At 46.7% G+C, this 18,768-nt stretch overlaps 1 pseudogene; it reads left to right on the top strand.

The window, feature by feature from the left end:
- Window positions 1-12,330, top strand: part of LOC126995266 (peroxidasin homolog pxn-1-like) — a 65,311-nt pseudogene extending 52,981 nt beyond the window's left edge.
- The last annotated feature ends 6,438 nt before the right edge of the window (window positions 12,331-18,768 follow it).

Here is an 18,768-nt window from a genome sequence, read left to right as displayed (position 1 = left end):
TTTAGGTTTCAATGTGTGTTCGTGCACAAAGTTCCCGATGATGCACAGGGCAGTGGCAGCCTTGGCCCGCCACCCTCCTACATCTTTATGCATCACATTTTACTCATAAAGTCGTAAAGACTTATTGCTGGCTGCTCTGGTGGTAAGTCCTGCTGTATATCATGCACGGTACGCGGATATCCTTGGTTTAAGACATTATTATAAAATATTTTTTCATGATTTTATATTATTGGTATTTTTTTCATAAAACTGCACTTTTTTGTTTTGAAAATATTTTTATTGTTGCATTTTGTGTATTTATTGATCGAAACAGTTTCTTCGTTGATTAAGTCACTTCCGTCTCAATTCAGCGCATTATATGGAAGCTAATTTGTAGTGGGTTGAAAACCAATTTCTGATTATGCAATATTTTTTTTACTTGAAAGTGTAGATGTGTTTGTGTGTGTGTGTTTGTGTGTGTGTGTGTGTGTGTGTGTGTGTGTGTGATTTACCATGGGCTTGCCATGCGCTGGACCAAAAATCGCAGGCAGTAGGCTTTTCTCTCCGTACAAATTTTTGGGGATCAAAAGTGACAGCTCTCTGTATACGCCTGGAAGCTCACGCCCACATGCAACTAAGAGGCGGGACACAACCCCCGGCAAACACCCGGAGCCCATTCTCTGCTGGGTGGACACGGGCACGGATTAAATGAGATTGCGCCGTGGTGCAGTGGTTAGCGTACCTAACTACGAATCCGCGGCCCTGGTTAGAATCCTGGTCCGGGCAGTCGGCGTGCAGCTCAGACGCCGTTCATCCTTCCTTTCGGGCTGATCGAAAAATAGGTCCCTAGGGAAGCCTGGAAAGGTAAAGTGTGTTAGCCCGGGTGTCGCTGTGACCCTGTGTCCGTGGTAATGATCCATGCCCACCACAGGCTCCATGGTCCTTGCGACGGAGAAGAGCACATAAGCCTCGCGCAGTTATAGCCTATTCCCCCAACTTGGCAACCATGCCTCCCCGCTCCGTCCCGGAATCGAATCCAGGACCTCTGGGCTGTAAAGGGAGTGCGCTTCTCGCTGTACTACAAATATTCGTCACTGCAATGCAAAGATCCGAGTGTGTGTGTGTGTGTGTGTGTGTGTGTCCAGTTTTATATCTCGGTAAGACCTTATATATTCATAAATATCCGTTAATGTACCTCTGTCATAGTGTCGACCTGAGTAGGATAAAACCCTCAGAAAAAATATACGCTTATAATGCAATGCAGAATTATTTATTTATAAGATAGCAATCTATTTTTAAACTTGTAGTGATGATAAAAAAAATGGCTACATGCGTCTCCAGAAATTAACTCTAAAAATTGCAAGTTTCATAGCAGTCAAATTGTCTGTAAAGCTACCATTGGCTCTATGATAATAGGCACACGAAACGCGCACTCTCTCTCTCTCTCTCTCTCTCTCTCTCTCTCTCTCTCTCTCTCCACACATTTCATCACATGCAACACTTCTTACTTCCTCTGTTCTTACCTCTTTCACTCTCTATCTTTCGTCCTTCCTCCATCTCATCCTCCTTTTGAGAGACGAAGCTCGGCCATGACCTCAGTCTCTGAAGACATGAAAACCTGGAAGGCAAGACTCGTGGGAGGAGACTCAAAATGCGCCAAGGAGATGAGAGGGATCGCAGGACCGGGGCGAGGCACGGAGCAGGGGCGGGAGCAGGAGGATGAGACTGATCTGAATGTTAGAAAATGAAGAAAATGAGGGAAAAATAATTAATTGAAAAGGAGTATGAGTGGAACAAGAGGATAATATGGAGGAAGAAAACGACGAAGAAGAAAAAGAAAAGGTGAAGAAAAGTAAGAATAAGAACAAGATGAAGGACAACAAAACTAGTAGAAAGGGACGTAGAAGTAGAAGAAGAAGAAGGAGGAGGAGAGCACAAAAATGAAATTAAAAAAGAAAAAAAAATAGAAGCAAAAGAAAAAAAGTAGGAAATGTAATATATGGCATACCAAGTAAACTAAATAGACATGTAGTTGAGTGGAACACAATTGAAATCTTTAAACGGAGCTTAGATGCATTTATGGACGGCAAGGGAATTTGGTGAACATCCTTGCGGGCTGCCATGGGTGGGCCGTCTGGGCTTTTGTAGTCTCCTGTTATCCTCGTGTGTCCTTGTGTAGGAAAAAAAGACGATAGAAAGATTAGAGGAGGAAGAGAAGAAAAGAAAAAACAAGGACAAAAATATATGAAAAAAAAGTCAAAGAATATTAAACAAGAAGGAATAGGAGGAGGAGGAGCAGCAGCAGCAGCAGCAGCAGCAGCAGGAGGAGGAGGAGGAGGAGGAATACACAAATAGAAAGAACAGGTACTGGAAAACCTGTTGGTCTATGGCGATGGCGATAAATGCCACGACCTTTATAATAAAAAAAGACAAATTTTCCGGGTAAGAAGAAAGACCAGTGCCGTACTAAGTGTGACACATGTTACGGCTGGTGTGATATTATATAAAGCTGTTAATAGAAGACTCACTCCTCAGCCAGGTAAGTCTGTAGAACCAGCATTTACTTAGTTACCAATAGCACTAGTAAGGTTAAAGGGACAAGGGCTGCACTTTTATCACCAGTTTCCTTTCTGGCCGAACTATCTCTGCTGTGGTAGACGGTCGGTGTCGTTCCCCTTTGCCTGTTAGCGGTAGTGCCCCAAGCCTATTATGTTTTATCCTCCTATCTCTTTATGTTATTCAGTAGTAATTTTTCCAAAACAAACTGTCCTGTCCATGCATATGCTGATGACTCAGCATTACTCACAGTGTCGTGCGCACTACCTGCTAAAAGTAGTGGCACTACCGCTACCACTACTTCAGTCAAATTGTAGTGGCACTACCGCTACAGCTACTCTTTTCTAACTGTAGTGCACTACCGCTACTTGCGAACAATAAGTATTGAAAAAAACATAATTCTGTTTTATACATATTGTTACGTTCCACGTCCTTGATAGAGTACTGAGCAAGTCACTTTACACTTCCTGTACGTGAGGCAAGAAGATCCACTCACCTCCCTCTGCTGTGCTAGTTGACTCACCTAGTTTTTGTCAGTTTCCAAGGCTTCGTGAGCCGTGATCAGGAATATCCACGAGTAATTATGTCCTTGCCGTGCTCGAGTGTCCACCTCTTGTCTACCAGTAGAAGATTCAGGTTCTGGTTGAAGATTACTGTGTTCCATGACTGACTATGGTTCTGATAAATGACAATAGACGAAAAAACCCACCAGACCATAGGTAGGCAGCAAGCCACACCTCCAGTCGCAGATTCACTACTGAGCGAGCGTTAGGTGGCTGACAATAGTGACAGGCCGCAGGCCACTGAACTGTACACGTTTCATTCGCGTTTTCATCATGTACGTAGTTGGTTCACTCCGAGTAGCGAGTAGTGACCAGCCCAACTTAAAAATGTAGCGGCGCAACCATTTATGCCGCTCTTTCTAAAAAAAAGTGTGGCACTACCGCCACAGCCGCTAAAAAAGTAGCTTCGCTACGTAGCGGCGCTACTATAGTCCAGCAAATCTTAAGTGGCGGCTCTGACGTAGACAGCCCGCTAGACACTGGTGCTATGTCTCCAACTGACCTCGCGTACCGTCCCTCTCACACCCTTCTCTCTTTCTCTCCGTGTCTCTCACTTTCTCTCTCTTTCTCTAGTATAAAAACAAATATGTTTTGGTAAATGTCCAGAGAGTTGCCCATCTCACTGCGGTACTTCTCACCCTAACCATGGGTTAGATCTCATAATTCTATGCATTTTGAACCCCATATATACGCCTCGCAAATTGATAGAATCGCTGCTAGCGATTTTTGAAAATTAAAATGAGTTTTTCGGGGCGTTACAAGGCGTCCTGGAGGACTGGGATACTTTGTTGCTACGATATTGCGCCTCCATAGTAACCATAGGACGAATACATGTCCCTTAACCATAATATGAAGGCGGAAAAACAAAGTAATGAAAAAAGTGGTAAAGGTAGTGAAAAGGCTACATACGCGATGTGTTTACATGGCGACGCCATCGCGATGTGAGCAGCGTTGCCAACGATCCGGTTAGCGGTGTTAAGCTAGGTTTTCACCACGCGTGGTTATTTTTTTAGAACACGCACCTATACCAAAGGCTTTTGTGAAGGTTTGGGCCGGGTATAGTATTAGGTAAAGGTGCGTGTTCTAAAAAAATAACCACGCGTGGTGGACCTACATGCGTGGCCAATGGCTAACTAATCGGACCAACGCTAACCTAACGTACCCTCGATTACCGGATCGGTGGCAACACTGCTCACTTCCCAATTTGGCCGCCATCAAAACACATCGCGCGGATGTCTAATATGCCACTACCTTACCACTTTTTGTTTACTTTGTTTTTCCGCCTTCATATTATGGTTATGCGCGTAATATCAAAGTATCCCAGTCCTCCCAGTGACGCCCCGAGGCGGCCGCAAAAAACTCACTAACTTTTCAAAAATCGCTAGCAGCGATTCTATCAATTTGCGAGGCGTATATATGGGGTTCAAAATGCATAGAATTATGAGATATAACCCATGGTTAGGGTGAGAAGTACCGCAGTGAGATGGGCAACTCTCTGGACATTTACCTATGTTTTTTGTGATTAACACTGATAACTCAACATGTTTTGACAGAAGAACCGCCCTACAGGAATTGCGTGATTCTAGGCTGGACGCTGCATATTCTTACCATCATTTGCGGAAAGGGACTGGGAAATTAAAAGACCTTCAATGCCTCAAAAAATCCATCTTGCAAACACTCATCCCCTATTCTTTGATAACACACACCTGTCACCTTGAACAACAATTATCGGTCTATTCTTAACACAAAATATAAACTGGAAACATCATTTTTCATTTCTCCTTGATGAACAACTTCAGGGTGCATAAAATGGCTTTTATGCTCTGTAGGCCACTCATGTCGCGTAATACATACTTGGTTTCTTCATCGCTGGTCATTAGAAATATAGCAGATTACGACTGTGTTAATAACAATTTAAATTGATTAGAAATAAAGGTAATAAAGGGATTTGAAGTCAAAGACGGAGTTAGAAATGTTTGCACTGTTTTTTATTCCATGCTATTTTTTTCATAAATTATTAAGCTATTGTAAAAACAAACGATGCCATCTGATGAAACATAATTCTCCTGAAAACGATAGTGTCAACAGATTATCGATAACTTAGAGAAAGGGAAGTAAGCAAGTTTTTATACAAAGTTGTAGATGTAGGCGATGGACGAGTGGCTTCGCAGCGAAAAAGCACAGATAGCCTACGTAATATTACAATTTACGAAGTTCGTATAAAAACTTACATACCTCTCTTTCTAACGCATTGATAATTATGTTGACACTGTCATCTTCAGGAAGATGTTCTTTATCAGATGGCATTGTTTGTTTTTACAATATGAAAATTCAGAGGTGGGCGCGATACTGAAAAATCAATAGTGCAGTTGCGGCAGTGCGGTACTATTTTCGGAGTAGTACGGTTGCGGTAGTGCGGTCCCCTTTTTTTTCTTTACCAGTGTGGTACGCGGTGTGCGGTACTGCGGTAGCAGTAGTCAACATATAAAAAAATACTTAAGTGCCTTTCCTGGCTACCCAAACAAAGGAAACATGCTTAAAATAGTACAATGAAAAATCGGCCGGCACCACGGACGGGTCCGGTAGTTTAGTCTGTCTATTTAGTATTTAATTTTGAACAATAATTGAAAAGTCAGAATGACTGAATCACTGATTCTGATGACTGATACCGATTGACTGATTGAGTCTGATTCACTGTAAAAAAAAAAAAATAATATATATATATATATATATATATATATATATATATATATATATATATATATATATATATATATATATATATATATATATATATATATATATATATATATATATATATATATATATATATATATATATATATATATATATATATATATATATATATATATATATATATATATATATATATATATATATATATATATATATATATATATATATATATATATATATATATATATGAGCATGCCGCGCTGCAAATGTCGTCCTCGATAGTTTTCAAAGTACCGCAAAAAGTATTGCAGGAGTTTTTTGTGCGATCCGCGGTAGTGCGGTATTTTCAGAAATTTTGCGGTAGTGCGGCACTTTTTTGTGATGCGGTACTACCGCACTACCGCACTAAATACCGCACTTGCCCACCTCTGCTGATCGGTGAAGAACATCCTCCTAGCAAAAAGGAATTACGAGATTATGGTAGCCAACGAGGATAAGAGAGATCCCAAAGGATTCTTTAAATTATACAGAACGAAAACAAGGGAGAGAATTGGACCGTTGAAAACAAACACAGGAGAGCTCGTCGAGAATGGGGAAGATATGAGTAAAATGTTGAACGACTATTTCCTCTCAGTTTTCGCGCAGGAAAGTCAGACAACCATTCCGGAGAGAGTTCAGGTATATGATGGAGAAGATAACGACAAGTTGAGAGATGTGGCCATCACCAGGCAGGTAGTCCAGGATGAGATTGGTAGGTTAAAGAAAAACAAATCTCCAGGCCCAGATGAAATCTTCCCGCGTGTTCTGAAAGAATGCAAGGAGGTTCTCAATGGCCCACTTACCGATGTCTTTAGGATGTCGGTAAATTCTGGGTACGTGCCCAGCCACTGGAAAATAGCTAATGCGACACCAATTTTCAAAAAGGGAAACAAGTCAGCCACCTCAAATTATCGTCCAATTAGCTTAACATCAATTGTAGGTAAGATGTTGGAGTCGATTATAGCCAAGAGCATTCGGGATCATCTAGAGAAGCATAGTTTATTCATGATTCACAGCATGGGTTTACGAAAGGTAGGTCTTGTCTTACCAATCTGTTGTCCTTCTACACTAAAATAATCGAGGCGGTTGACAGAGATGAAAGCTATGACATACTATATCTAGATTTCAGTAAAGCGTTCGACAAAGTCACTCATCACCGGCTTTTACTAAAATTACAGGCTCACGGCCTAGATGGGAAAGTCTTGAATTGGATCATGGCGTGGCTTAGTAAGCAGAGAGTGCAAATCAATGGTAAAAAATCTGAATGGGGCAGTGTTACGAGTGGAGTCCCACAAGGGTCGGTGCTGGGTCCGCTGCTTTTTATCATTTACATCAATGACTTGGACACAGGAATTAGTAGTGATGTCAGTAAGTTCGCAGATGATACCAAGATCAGTAGATTAGTCCAATCAGACAAGGACGCTTGCGTTCTCTGGGATAAGTTTGACAGAGTTTATGATTGGGCAGGGAAGTGGCAGATGGAATTCAATGTCGGGAAGTGTAGTATTCTGAGTGTAGGTAGGAATAACCCCTCACATAATTACTTCTTAAATGGTACTCCTTTAAACAGGTCTGCGTGTGAGAGGGACTTAGGAGTCTTAGTGAGCACTGACCTCCGGCCCAATGCATTCAGGCTAAGAATCGTGCAAACAGAGTACTTGGTTTCATCTCAAGCAGCGTAAGCAATAGGAGCGCTGAGGTCATCCTCAAACTTTACTCAGCTCTAGTTAGACCTCACCTAGATTATGCGGTCCAGTTCTGGTCACCCTACTATAGAGTAGACATCAAGATGTTAGAATCTGTACAGAAGAGGATGACAAAAATGATTAAGGGTGTGAGAAACTTGCCCTATGAGGATAGACTCAAGCATTTAAATCTACACTCTAGAAAGGCGAAGGTTGCGAGGAGACCTTATGGAGGTCTATAAATGGATGAAGGGCTTTAATAAAGGGGATGTCAATAGGGTACGGGTAGTAAAAGAGCCAGGTAGGACACGTAGCAATGGTTTCAAGTTAGACAAATTCAGATTCAGCAAAGACATAGGCAAGAATTGGTTCACAAATAAAGTGGTGGATGAATGGAACAGGCTTGACAGTCATGTTGTGGGTGCCAATACCATAAATACATTCAAGAAAAGGTTGGATAAATTCATGGATAGTGAGGTAAGGTGGGGTTAGGATAACAGGAGCTGCCCTGTAATGGCCAACCGGACTCTTGCAGACTCCTTACGTTCTTGTGTTCTTATGTTATGTAATAATCAAACTGGCACCTTTATTCTGCTATCTCATCCAAAAGCAAACAAGGGAACAGTTAGTTTCCTTTGTCTGTATTTCCTCCTTCCTACTACGTAAACTTACTGAGAAGACTATCTTGTTTTGCTGTTTATGTGAGCAATGTTCTGCTACCATTTATATTTCCACGTTCTGCTCTTGAGCTGCCTCCTTTGCTGGAAAATATAATGGAATCATTATACGTATTTAATTGGTGTGAACCAATACACCTGAAGAATATTTATAGGGTTAAATAATAATAATAATATTAATAATAATAATAATGAGAAGAGGAGGAAGTATCAAACATGTGTATTTGTAGTAATTATAATATTTGTTTTTTCTTCCAAAAAAACAACAAAGAAAACGACACCAAAATCCTTGGGATGTATAATGACCTTCAACAACTGATGCGCGTTTAGTGAAGGCAGGAAGGAGGAAGAAAGAAGAGAGAAACGAAGAGGGAAGTGGGAGAGGGAGAGGTGGATGGAGAACGAAGATAAATAAAGGAAAGAGAGACATGATGGGAGGCGAGAGTGTACGGGGCGGAAAGAAAACTTGATTAAAATATATACTTGGATGAAGAAAGGTGGGAAGGGAGAGAGAAAGGGAGGGAAGGGAAAGGAAGGCGAAAAGCAAAACGAGAGAGAGAGAGAGAGAGAGAGAGAGAGAGAGAGAGAGAGAGAGAGAGAGAGAGAGAGAGAGAGAGAGAGAGAGAGGCCAGCCTAGAAAAAAAAAAAAGGAAATGTAGAAATGGTTGAGATTTGAGAGCAAAATGAAAAATAGAGTAAATGGACGCCTCGTGAGATTTAGACGTGAGAAATGGCGTGCCTCTCTCTCTCTCTTTTCGCCATATCCCTCTCTCTCATTCTTATCTTCTTCTTCTTCTTCTTCTTCTTCTTCTTCTTCTTCTTCTTCCTTGTCGTCGTCGTCTGGTCCTTCTTGTCGTTTGATGCTAACTTTCTCCTTATTGATGTTATTGTCGTCGTTGTTGGTTTTCTTGCGTTGTTATCGTTGTTACTGTTTTTTTTTGTGTGTGTGTGTGTGTGTGTGTGTGTGTGTGTGTGTGTGTGTGTGTGTGTGTGTGTGTGTGTGTGTGTCATACATATTTCTTCGTTCCATCTTTGTTTTTTGTTTTGTTTTAAATCTTTTTTATTATTTTTCTTCTTAATTTTGCAATTATAAATTATTATTATTATTATTATTATTATTATTATTATTATTATTATTATGGCTGTCATTATCGTTATTAGTAATATTATCGTTTAATTCATATAATCAAGTACTCTCACCTTGCTGCTGCCGTCCACTTTATCGTATCATCCGTAATATTTCTCTCGGCACGTTTATTGAAGTCATATTATTCACCACTGAAATACGAGGCCTTTACTGCGCTGCCTGTAATATTTTGGTAGATATTATTTTTTAATTAATAACTTTTCGCCGAATGATCTGTCGCAGGCGAGTGCAATAAAAAGGAAGCATCGCTGTCATTGCCGTGTCGTTTGTTTACAGCCGCGACAAAATTAGATATTTTCGTGTTCATGATATTGTAAAGCGTTGCTTGTTAGCGATTATTGCTTTACATTCATCGTATTTTTTAACCCTTTGTTTGTGTTTCGCGTATCAGGGGAGGCGGTGGCTGAGTGGTTAGCGTGACGGCCCCGCATTCAGAAGCTCCAGGAGGGACGCGGGTTCGAGTCCTGGCCGCCGCACAGCTGAGGTTTTTCAGTCACCGCCGAGTAGCCTAAGACTACCCACATGCTGGCCCGAAGACCACCCATCAACCTGGGCTCTAGATAACCTCTCCAAAGAGAGGCTCAAAGATGAGTTCCGGGGGGCAGCATGAGCCAACACAAGATGGCGCCACTATAAACACTCGCCTGCGCCAGAGCGGGCTGGGTCGACCATCAGGCCCCACCGGGAAGAAGCCTTTGGCCGACCACCAAGCCCCACCGGGAAGAAGCCTACCGGCGCAATAGACCGTGACGTAAAAAAAATAAAATAAATAAATAAAAAAAAATCATGAAATGTATTCTTGTGCATATTTGTATGCTTGTGGTTTGCTTGGCGCCCCACCTGGCCGGCGCCGTCGCTGCCGTCACGTCAGCTTGAATGATGTCAGGCAAGTCACAGAGCATATTGATCGCCTAATACGTATTCTAGAATGTGTATCAGACGCTCGCGGGAAAGGAATGTGTAGGGACACTATTGCTTCATAGAAGGCTGCGATAATATCACGCCATCATTCGTCTGAAAAGAAAAAAAAAACGATTTTTGTCTATCCAGTGAGCGCTTGCTTGCTTGCAGTGTATGTGTGTGTGTGTGTGTGTGTGTGTGTGTGTGTGTGTGTGTGTGTGTGTGTGTGTGTGTGTGTGTGTGATTACGCCCATGTTTGTTGTATAAGTAATTTTTTTTTTTTTTTATCTTCCTCTGTGCCCCGGTTTGTATTTTTTTTTTTTTTTTGGTGGAGCTTCTTAAAGTAAATAAATGAGATAAAACTTCGAGTGTGCAAACAGTCCTCAGACGGGTATCAGACTTAAGGAAATTCCCATGGCCTCTCACCTGTGGCCGCTCCTTCTGAGCCTCGGATATGTGAAGGGATTAGATAACGGGAAGTGCCCTGTATTGCCACACCTTGGCTGAGGGGTTAGCCGCTCCCTGTCTAGCCAACCTTTTCGGCAGTCGAAGTCCCTCTAAGTAAGTAAGTTTATTGCCATTAACATATATTTATAAACAATTGTAAAGAAAACGTAGCCTTGGCAAGGTCTGTCAAATCGAAGCTCCTCGACAGACCTAATTTTTAATAGTTATATGCAAAATACAGAGTACAAATGTCATATTAATAATTATATTATTACTAGTTTTATGTTATTTAAGCAAACATACATGTATTTAAATAGCCATGGAACGTATTTATAATATGTGCAGTTGATACAATATAAACAATATGTAAATATATAAACATTTATCGAAATTAACAAATGAATAGACTGTGTAATATAATGTAGTTTATACATTTTCAAGAGCAAATACATATTTTTTTGTTTCTTTTTTTAAATGAAAAATGCTACCAGAATTAATTATAAATTTAATGTCAGCTGGCAAGGAGTTCCATGATTGGGGGTCAAAATACACTACACTGATTCTAAAAAGAATTGTGCGGAAATTAGGACATAATGAGTTAACATTGCTGCCTCTAGTACTGTAAGCTGAATCTATCATTTTGAAAACTGTGTTGACAAAAGAAGAAAGTATTTGTGAATAGAATAAAAGTCTAAAATCTTCTGTGTGACTGATTTGTTGAACCTATTATTTGACAGGTTTTGGTATGGTCAAGGAAACTCTCGGTGATTGTGCCTTCTATGGCAGAGGGGAACCGCAGTCCTTCATGACGGACAACTGTGATGCGGGAAAGAAAGGCTCTGGCAGCCACCTGGCCCATATTACAGCGCTTCCTCTGCATCTTCCACATCCTTCAGCAAGTATGGACACCGACATGACACTCAAAAGCACCATCGTCAAGAGCCTGACCCTGGTGTATGCCAAGTCAAGAGAGGAGTTCACTGAAGTGTGGGATAACATCCAAGCCAATTCTCTCACAAATACTTATCCCATTTTTAAAAGGTAATAATTTCAGTACACATCAACGATTTTCATATAAAAGTATTTCACATTTTTTTTGCTTCCCTTTCAGTGTTATTCTTTACTTATATATTTTCTTTGAAATTTTCAATTACTTAACCGCCCTGGTGCAACGGAAAGAGGAGTGTTGCAATTGCTTTTCGAGTTGGTTCAATGCTCGAGGGCACCACACGAACAACTTTTGTGAAGCGACAATGTTCATCATCAAGGATATTGTTCTTAATAGGTAAGAATTAATCCGAGTTTCATACGGAGTACAGCTTCTACTGTATCCATTGTAACTTCATTTTTCTCACACTTCTCTGGGGAGAAATTATCCATTTAGGTTCAGCCATGTCACATAGATCTTTAGGTAACCATATACAATATATATCAAGAAGTTGTTCATTAAGTTTGGTCTTTATATATCATTTTCTTTTTTTCCGAATGACCTGTATCGTTTTTTTACCATATGTGCACAGATCCATAAAGTAGCGTTATATTTTCAATGCAACTTTGTATTATTTTTCAGGTGCAAAGCCTTCAATACTTCCCAGCTGGTTGTCTTCATGATCGAAATATTCAATGACGTCCCTTGGTAGTGGAAAATACCATGTCCGCAGCCAATCTGAAGCAACACAGGTATACGAAGTAGATATCACCATTGGCATGTGTTCATGCACTAAAGGAGAAAATGGTGCTATCTGCAAACATCAGACTGCATGTGCAGATTATGGCATGACAGTGGTGCCTCAGATGTTTGTGCTGAATACTGAAAGTGGTTGGCAGTTTTAGCTCTCGGCCAGGACAAAGCACCAGATGAAAGCTTCTTTCAAGACCTCAATGCTGTAATAACTGAGCTGAACCAAGGAAGTGGTGAAGCTTTCTTTAATTACATGCCTACTGATACAGAGATAAACCCTGATGTAATTGTGTGGTTATGTCTGAGAATTCCAATAACAAAAAAACATTTCTTTAATGGACAGCTTGCAGAAGATGATGGTGAAGTTGACGGTGCTTGCATCGGAAAATCAGAATATGTTGCACAAACACTTGTTGAGATGGTAGCTCGTTTTGGCAATGCAGATACAGAAGCAGCAATGACCAAATTTCTCCAGCGCTTGAAGTAAATTAAGTCAACAAATCAGCTTAACAGCTTCTTTAATTGTATGGAGTCAGCAGTGAGGCTTGGTGGCGCTGGTCGTGGGAAGATTCCTTGCCAACCAACTTCAATTGCCAGAAGATCCAACGGCAGGCCTAAAGGCCCTGTCCCACCAACGCCCGGTACATCCCGAATCACGCCAAATTGGGTTACTTCGGTACGCCCATGGAAAAAATCGGCATTGGTCGGCGGTCAACGAGCGCACATCTTGCCACGCCGGCACGCACCGGCTAGCTGCCAAAAAAGCCGCAGTCGACAATAACTTTATCCGAGAAATGCCCGGCAGAATTTTTGATAACGAGATACCGTGCCGACACCGTACAATGTTCGTCATTACCGTGTCTCTGCCGGGCAAGCACCGTGCCCGTACCGGCTCTTGCCGGACGTGTATCGGCCTTTACCAGATCATAATTTCTCCGCCCCGGTGTCCGCACGGTGTGAGTACGGTGCCCTAGGAATGCGCACGGCAAGTGCTGGTGCGAGTACGGTGTGAATACGGTGCCCTAAGAATGCACCCGGCAGGGTAAAAAGTTGTACTGACTGGCAGTAGCTGGCAACTCACTGGCCCAGGCTTATATTATAAAACCGGCCATCCACTCGGGCGAGCAGCCGGGTGGCCCTGCTGCGGAGGCGAGGTGGACCCGTGAGGTATTCCTCGCTTAGGGCCACCCCTCCGTGGTCGGGTCGACCGGTCGGCTGCTCGCACGAGTACCGCTACGGGTGTCTGCTGGGCGCCTGCCCAGAGAGCCCGTGCCTCCGTCGCTGCTCGCCGGCTTTTACCCGTGGCTGTGGCGGCGGCGGAGGCTTCCCTACACCCGCCGCACGCCAGCGGCGGGTTCCCCCCTGCGACGGGCCGTCGCATAGACAAAGGCCCGTTCCCCCTTTTTAGGGGGTAAATCTTAAAAGAAGAAGAAGAAGAAGGGCGAGCCAGTGGACCGCCAGCACTCCTCGGGCGAGCGGCCGGGGGGTCCTTCTGCTGCAGCGTGGTTGACCCGCTTGGTCATCCTCGCTTAGGGCCCCACTGCGGCAGTCAAGTCGATCGGTCGGCTGCTCGCCCGTGCCCCGCTACGGGTGTCTGCTGGGCGCCTGCCCAGAGAGCCCGTGCCTCCGTCGCTGCTCGCCGGCTGTTACCCGTGGCTGTGGCGGCGGCGGAGGCGTCCCGCAACGAGCTTGCATTGCTCGCCCACACGAGCGGGCTGCTCCTGAGCCAGAGCTCGGAGGGCCCGTTCTTCCGTCGCTGCCCCCCGGTTTATACCCGTGGCTGAGGCGGCGACGGAAGGGCTCCCCCACCCGCCGCACGCCCGCGGCGGGTTCCCCTCTGCGACGGGCCGTCCACCGTGACAAAGGCCCGTTCCCCCTTTTTAGGGGGTGAATCGAGAGAAGAAGAAGAACAGGGCGAGCCAGCACTCCTCGGGCGAGCGGCCGGGGGGTCCTTCTGCTGCGGCGTGGTTGACCCGCTTGGTCATCCTCGCTTAGGGCCCCACCGCGGCAGTCAAGTCGATCGGTCGGCTGCTCGCCCGTGCCCCGCTACGGGTGTCTGCTGGGCGCCTGCCCAGAGAGCCCGTGCCTCCGTCGCTGCTCGCCGGCTGTTACCCGTGGCTGTGGCGGCGGCGGAGGCGTCCCGCAACGAGCTTGCATTGCTCGCCCACACGAGCGGGCTGCTCCTGAGCCAGAGCTCGGAGGGCCCGTTCCTCCGTCGCTGCCCCCCGGTTTATACCCGTGGCTGAGGCGGCGACGGAAGGGCTCCCCCACCCGCCGCACGCCCGCGGCGGGTCCCCCTCTGCGACGGGCCGTCCATAGTGACAAAGGCCCGTTCCCCCTTTTTAGGGGGTAAACCTAAAACGAACGAACAGGGCGAGCAGCTGGGGGGTCCTTCTGCGGCGGCGTGGTTGACCCGCCTGGTTATCCACGCTTAGGGCCCCACCGCGGCAGTCAAGTCGACCGGTCGGCTGCTCGCCCGTGCACCGCTACGGGTGTCTGCTGGGCGCCTGCCCAGAGAGCCCGTGCCTCCGTCGCTGCTCGCCGGCTGTTACCCGTGGCTGTGGCGGCGGCGGAGGCGTCCCGCAACGAGCTTGCATTGCTCGCCCACACGAGCGGGCTGCTCCTGAGCCAGAGCTCGGAGGGCCCGTTCCTCCGTCGCTGCCCCCCGGCTTATACCCGTGGCTGAGGCGGCGACGGAAGGGTTCCCCCACCCGCCGCACGCCCGCGGCGGGTTCCCCTCTGCGACGGGCCGTCCACAGTGACAAAGGCCCGTTCCCCCTTTTTTAGGGGGTAAACCTAGGAAGAAGAACAGTCAGAGCAGTGGAACGCCAGCACTCCTCGGGCGAGCAGCCGGGTGGCCCTTCTACGGAGGCGAGGTGGACCCGTGGGGTCATCCTCGCTTAGGGCCACCCCTCCGTGGTCAAGTTGACCAGTCGGCTGCTCGCACGTGTCAGCTACGGGTGTCTGCTGGGCGCCTGCCCAGAGAGCCCGTGCCTCCGTCGCTGCTCGCCGGCTCTTACTCGTGGCTGTGGCGGCGGCGGAGGCTTCCCCACACCCGCTGCACGCCAGCGGCGGGTTCCCCCCTGCGACGGGCCGTCGCACCGACAAAGGCCCGTTCCCCCTTTTTAGGGGGTAAATCCTTCACCACCACCACCACAGTCAGAGACACGCCAGTCCTCGTCGACAGACTGACTTGGTCGGCTAGATTTCGATCGCCGATAGAGTCGGTCTGTCGGCTCCCTGCTACGGGCCGCCTTAGGCAAAGGCCCGTGCTCCCTCGTGCACGAGGGAGCAATCTTTACCCCCCCCCCCCCAACAGTGGCGAGTGGAACGCCAGCACTCCTCGGGCGAGCAGTCGGGTGGCCCTTCTACGGAGGCGAGGTGGACCCGTGGGGTCATCCTCGCTTAAGGCCACCCCTCTGTGGTCAAGTCGACCAGTCGGCTGCTCGCACGAGTACCGCTACGGGTGTCTGCTGGGCGCCTGCCCAGAGAGCCCGTGCCTCCGTCGCTGCTCGCCGGCTTTTACCCGTGGCTGTTACGGCGGCGGAGGCTTCCCTACACCCGCCGCACGCCAGCGGCGGGTTCCCCCCTGCGACGGGCCGTCGCATAGACAATGGCGCGTTCCCCCTTTTTAGGGGGTAAATCCTAAAAGAAGAAGAAAAGAATCCAACAGTGGCACAGTGGACCGCCAGCACTCGTCGAGCGAGCAACTCTCCCGGCCTCTGGGCCACCTATAGACTGCTGAGTTGCTCGCTCGGCTCAGCTACGGGCTGCTCCTGAGCGCCTGCTCGGAGGGCCCGTGCCTCCGTCGCTGCTCGCCGGCTTCTACCCGTGGCTGTGGCGGCGGCGGAGGCTTCCCCACACCCGCCGCACGCCAGCGGCGGGTTCCCCACTGCGACGGGCCGTCAATGGACAAAGGCCCGTTCCCCCTTTTTAGGGGGTAAATCCCTAACTAACTAACTATCCAACAGTGGCAGTGGAACGCCAGCACTCCTCGGGCGAGCAGCCGGGTGGCCCTTCTACGGAGGCGAGGTGGACCCGTGGGGTCATCCTCGCTTAGGGCCACCCCTCCGTGGTCAAGTTGACCAGTCGGCTACTCGCACGTGTCAGCTACAGGTGTCTGCTGGGCGCCTGCCCAGAGAGCCCGTGCCTCCGTCGCTGCTCGCCGGTTCTTACTCGTGGCTGTGGCGGCGGCGGAGGCTTCCCCACACCCGCCGCACGCCAGCGGCGGGTTCCCCCTTGCGACGGGCCGTCGCACCGACAAAGGCCCGTTCCCCCTTTTTAGGGGGTAAATCCTTCACCACCACCACCAACAGTGGGCAGTGGAACGCCAGCACTCCCCGGGCGAGCAGCCGGGTGGCCCTTTTACGGAGGCGAGGTGGACCCGTGGGGTCATCCTCGCTTAGGGCCACCCCTCCGTGGTCAAGTCGACCAGTCGGCTGCTCGCACGAGTCAGCTACGGGTGTCTGCTGGGCGCCTGCCCAGAGAGCCCGTGCCTCCGTCGCTGCTCGCCGGCTTTTACTCGTGGCTGTGGCGGCGGCGGAGGCTTCCCCACACCCGCCGCACGCCAGCGGCGGGTTCCCCCCTGCGACGGGCCGTCGCTAGACAAAGGCCCGTTCCTCCTTTTTAGGGGGTAAATCCTAAATCATCATCATCCAGGGTTGCCATTTGGTATTAAAGCACCGTGATTGGTATTGGAATTAAATTTGGCAATGAAACGAATGAAATGTGGTATTGAACTATAAAAAAATATAAAAAATAAGGAATACTTCCACTTATCATCCCCTTACACCCCCACCCCCCCCAAAAAAAAAAACGTACATAGACAGTTCAATCTCCCCAGTAACCAATTATTTTTTTGTAGTAATTAAAAGTTTAATATTTTCATATCTCAGTCGGAACGTTCAGGGTGAATTTTTACCGGTGCTGCATCATTCAATTTTCACCGTCACCCTGCAAATCAGAGACACCAGGATTAGTATTAAAAGGCAACGAATAAATAGTCATTAGTTACGGCCGCGCCGGCCATGCAGGTAGCGACCCCCAGCAACTTTTTTTCAATTTCCTCGCCAGGCCGTCCCTGCCCTATTCCTCCCGCTCTCATACCCTCCGGTATTTCGGCTTTTTGTACGAGTCTCGATACGAGTATAAGTCTCGTAACGAGACTTATACACGTCTCGTACAAGTACGCACAACGCAGCGACTCATCACCTCCCGCCTCCGGTCGTTGCTGGCTCTTAACTGTGAAGGTATCACTATGTCGAAGTGGAAAGGTTCCTATGAATCTGGTCGATTGGAAATAAGAATTACGAAAACATGTAAGTTTTATTATTAGTTTGGTATTGAAAACGTGAGTTGGGTATTAAAAATTGAAGTATTTGGTATAGACACCCCAAGCCATGCCGCAAACTCTTGAACCATGGAATCAAGGGAGAAAATGGGTACAAGTTAGGAGGGAAATGCAACATGTTCCACCCAAGATTATGCAGGAACTCAATCAGGAAGCATGAGTGCCTGGTGGAGTCCTGCAGGTTTATATATGTCAAGGGCACCAGAAGGACGAAACTGCCACAGCCACCCACTCCCGAGGAGCTGTAGCTACTCAAAATACCCCTTCTATAATGGTGCACCCAGGAACCCCGGCACCACCAACACAAGAGACTGGCCCCACCCCCGGGCTTTGCTGGTGGTGAAAGCGATTTTTTAGGGTAATGACAGGCCTGAAGACAGACATGGGGAGTCTAATCAGAGCAATGGAGTTCAAACATTATTGTTGTCCAGCCTTCTGAAGGACAACGCCAACAGAACGGAGTGGCCAACACCCCCACAACCAAGCCAGACCCCCCCCCTGGCTCAGTGCACTCCCCCACCATTAGGAAACATCATGATGGGCAATATACAGGGCCTCTATCCAAAATCTAATCAAAGCAAAGTGCCTTTCCTTAAAGAACTTGCAAAAGAGGTAGACCTCATGTTTATTGCCCTCATAGAGACGCACCTTAGAGGTGAGGTGAAAGAAGCAGAAATAAGTATCACAAACTACACACCATACAGGGTAGACAGAAAAACTCTAAGTCATGGAGGCGTCATAACATACATTAGAAACGACCTCGCAGAAGATGCCAAACAAGTTATGTCCGTCTCAAATGGTCAAGCAGAAATGATTGCTGTCCAAATATCATCTATAGACATGATCATAATAAACTGCTATCGCCCACCTCAGTGCTCTACACAAAATTTTACAGCTGCAATGAACAGCATAAAGAGCTATTAGAAGATCTCCCAAGGCCTGACATAATCATGTGCGGAGACTACAACTTTCCGCACATCAAGTGGCCTGATGGCATAGTGCATGGTGGCACACTAGAGGACCAATCACAAGCCAGAGCACTAATTG

Source organism: Eriocheir sinensis, chromosome 7 (assembly GCF_024679095.1).
Source record: "Eriocheir sinensis breed Jianghai 21 chromosome 7, ASM2467909v1, whole genome shotgun sequence".
NCBI lineage: Eukaryota > Metazoa > Arthropoda > Malacostraca > Decapoda > Varunidae > Eriocheir > Eriocheir sinensis.
This window is presented reverse-complemented; position numbering and strand designations above follow the sequence as displayed.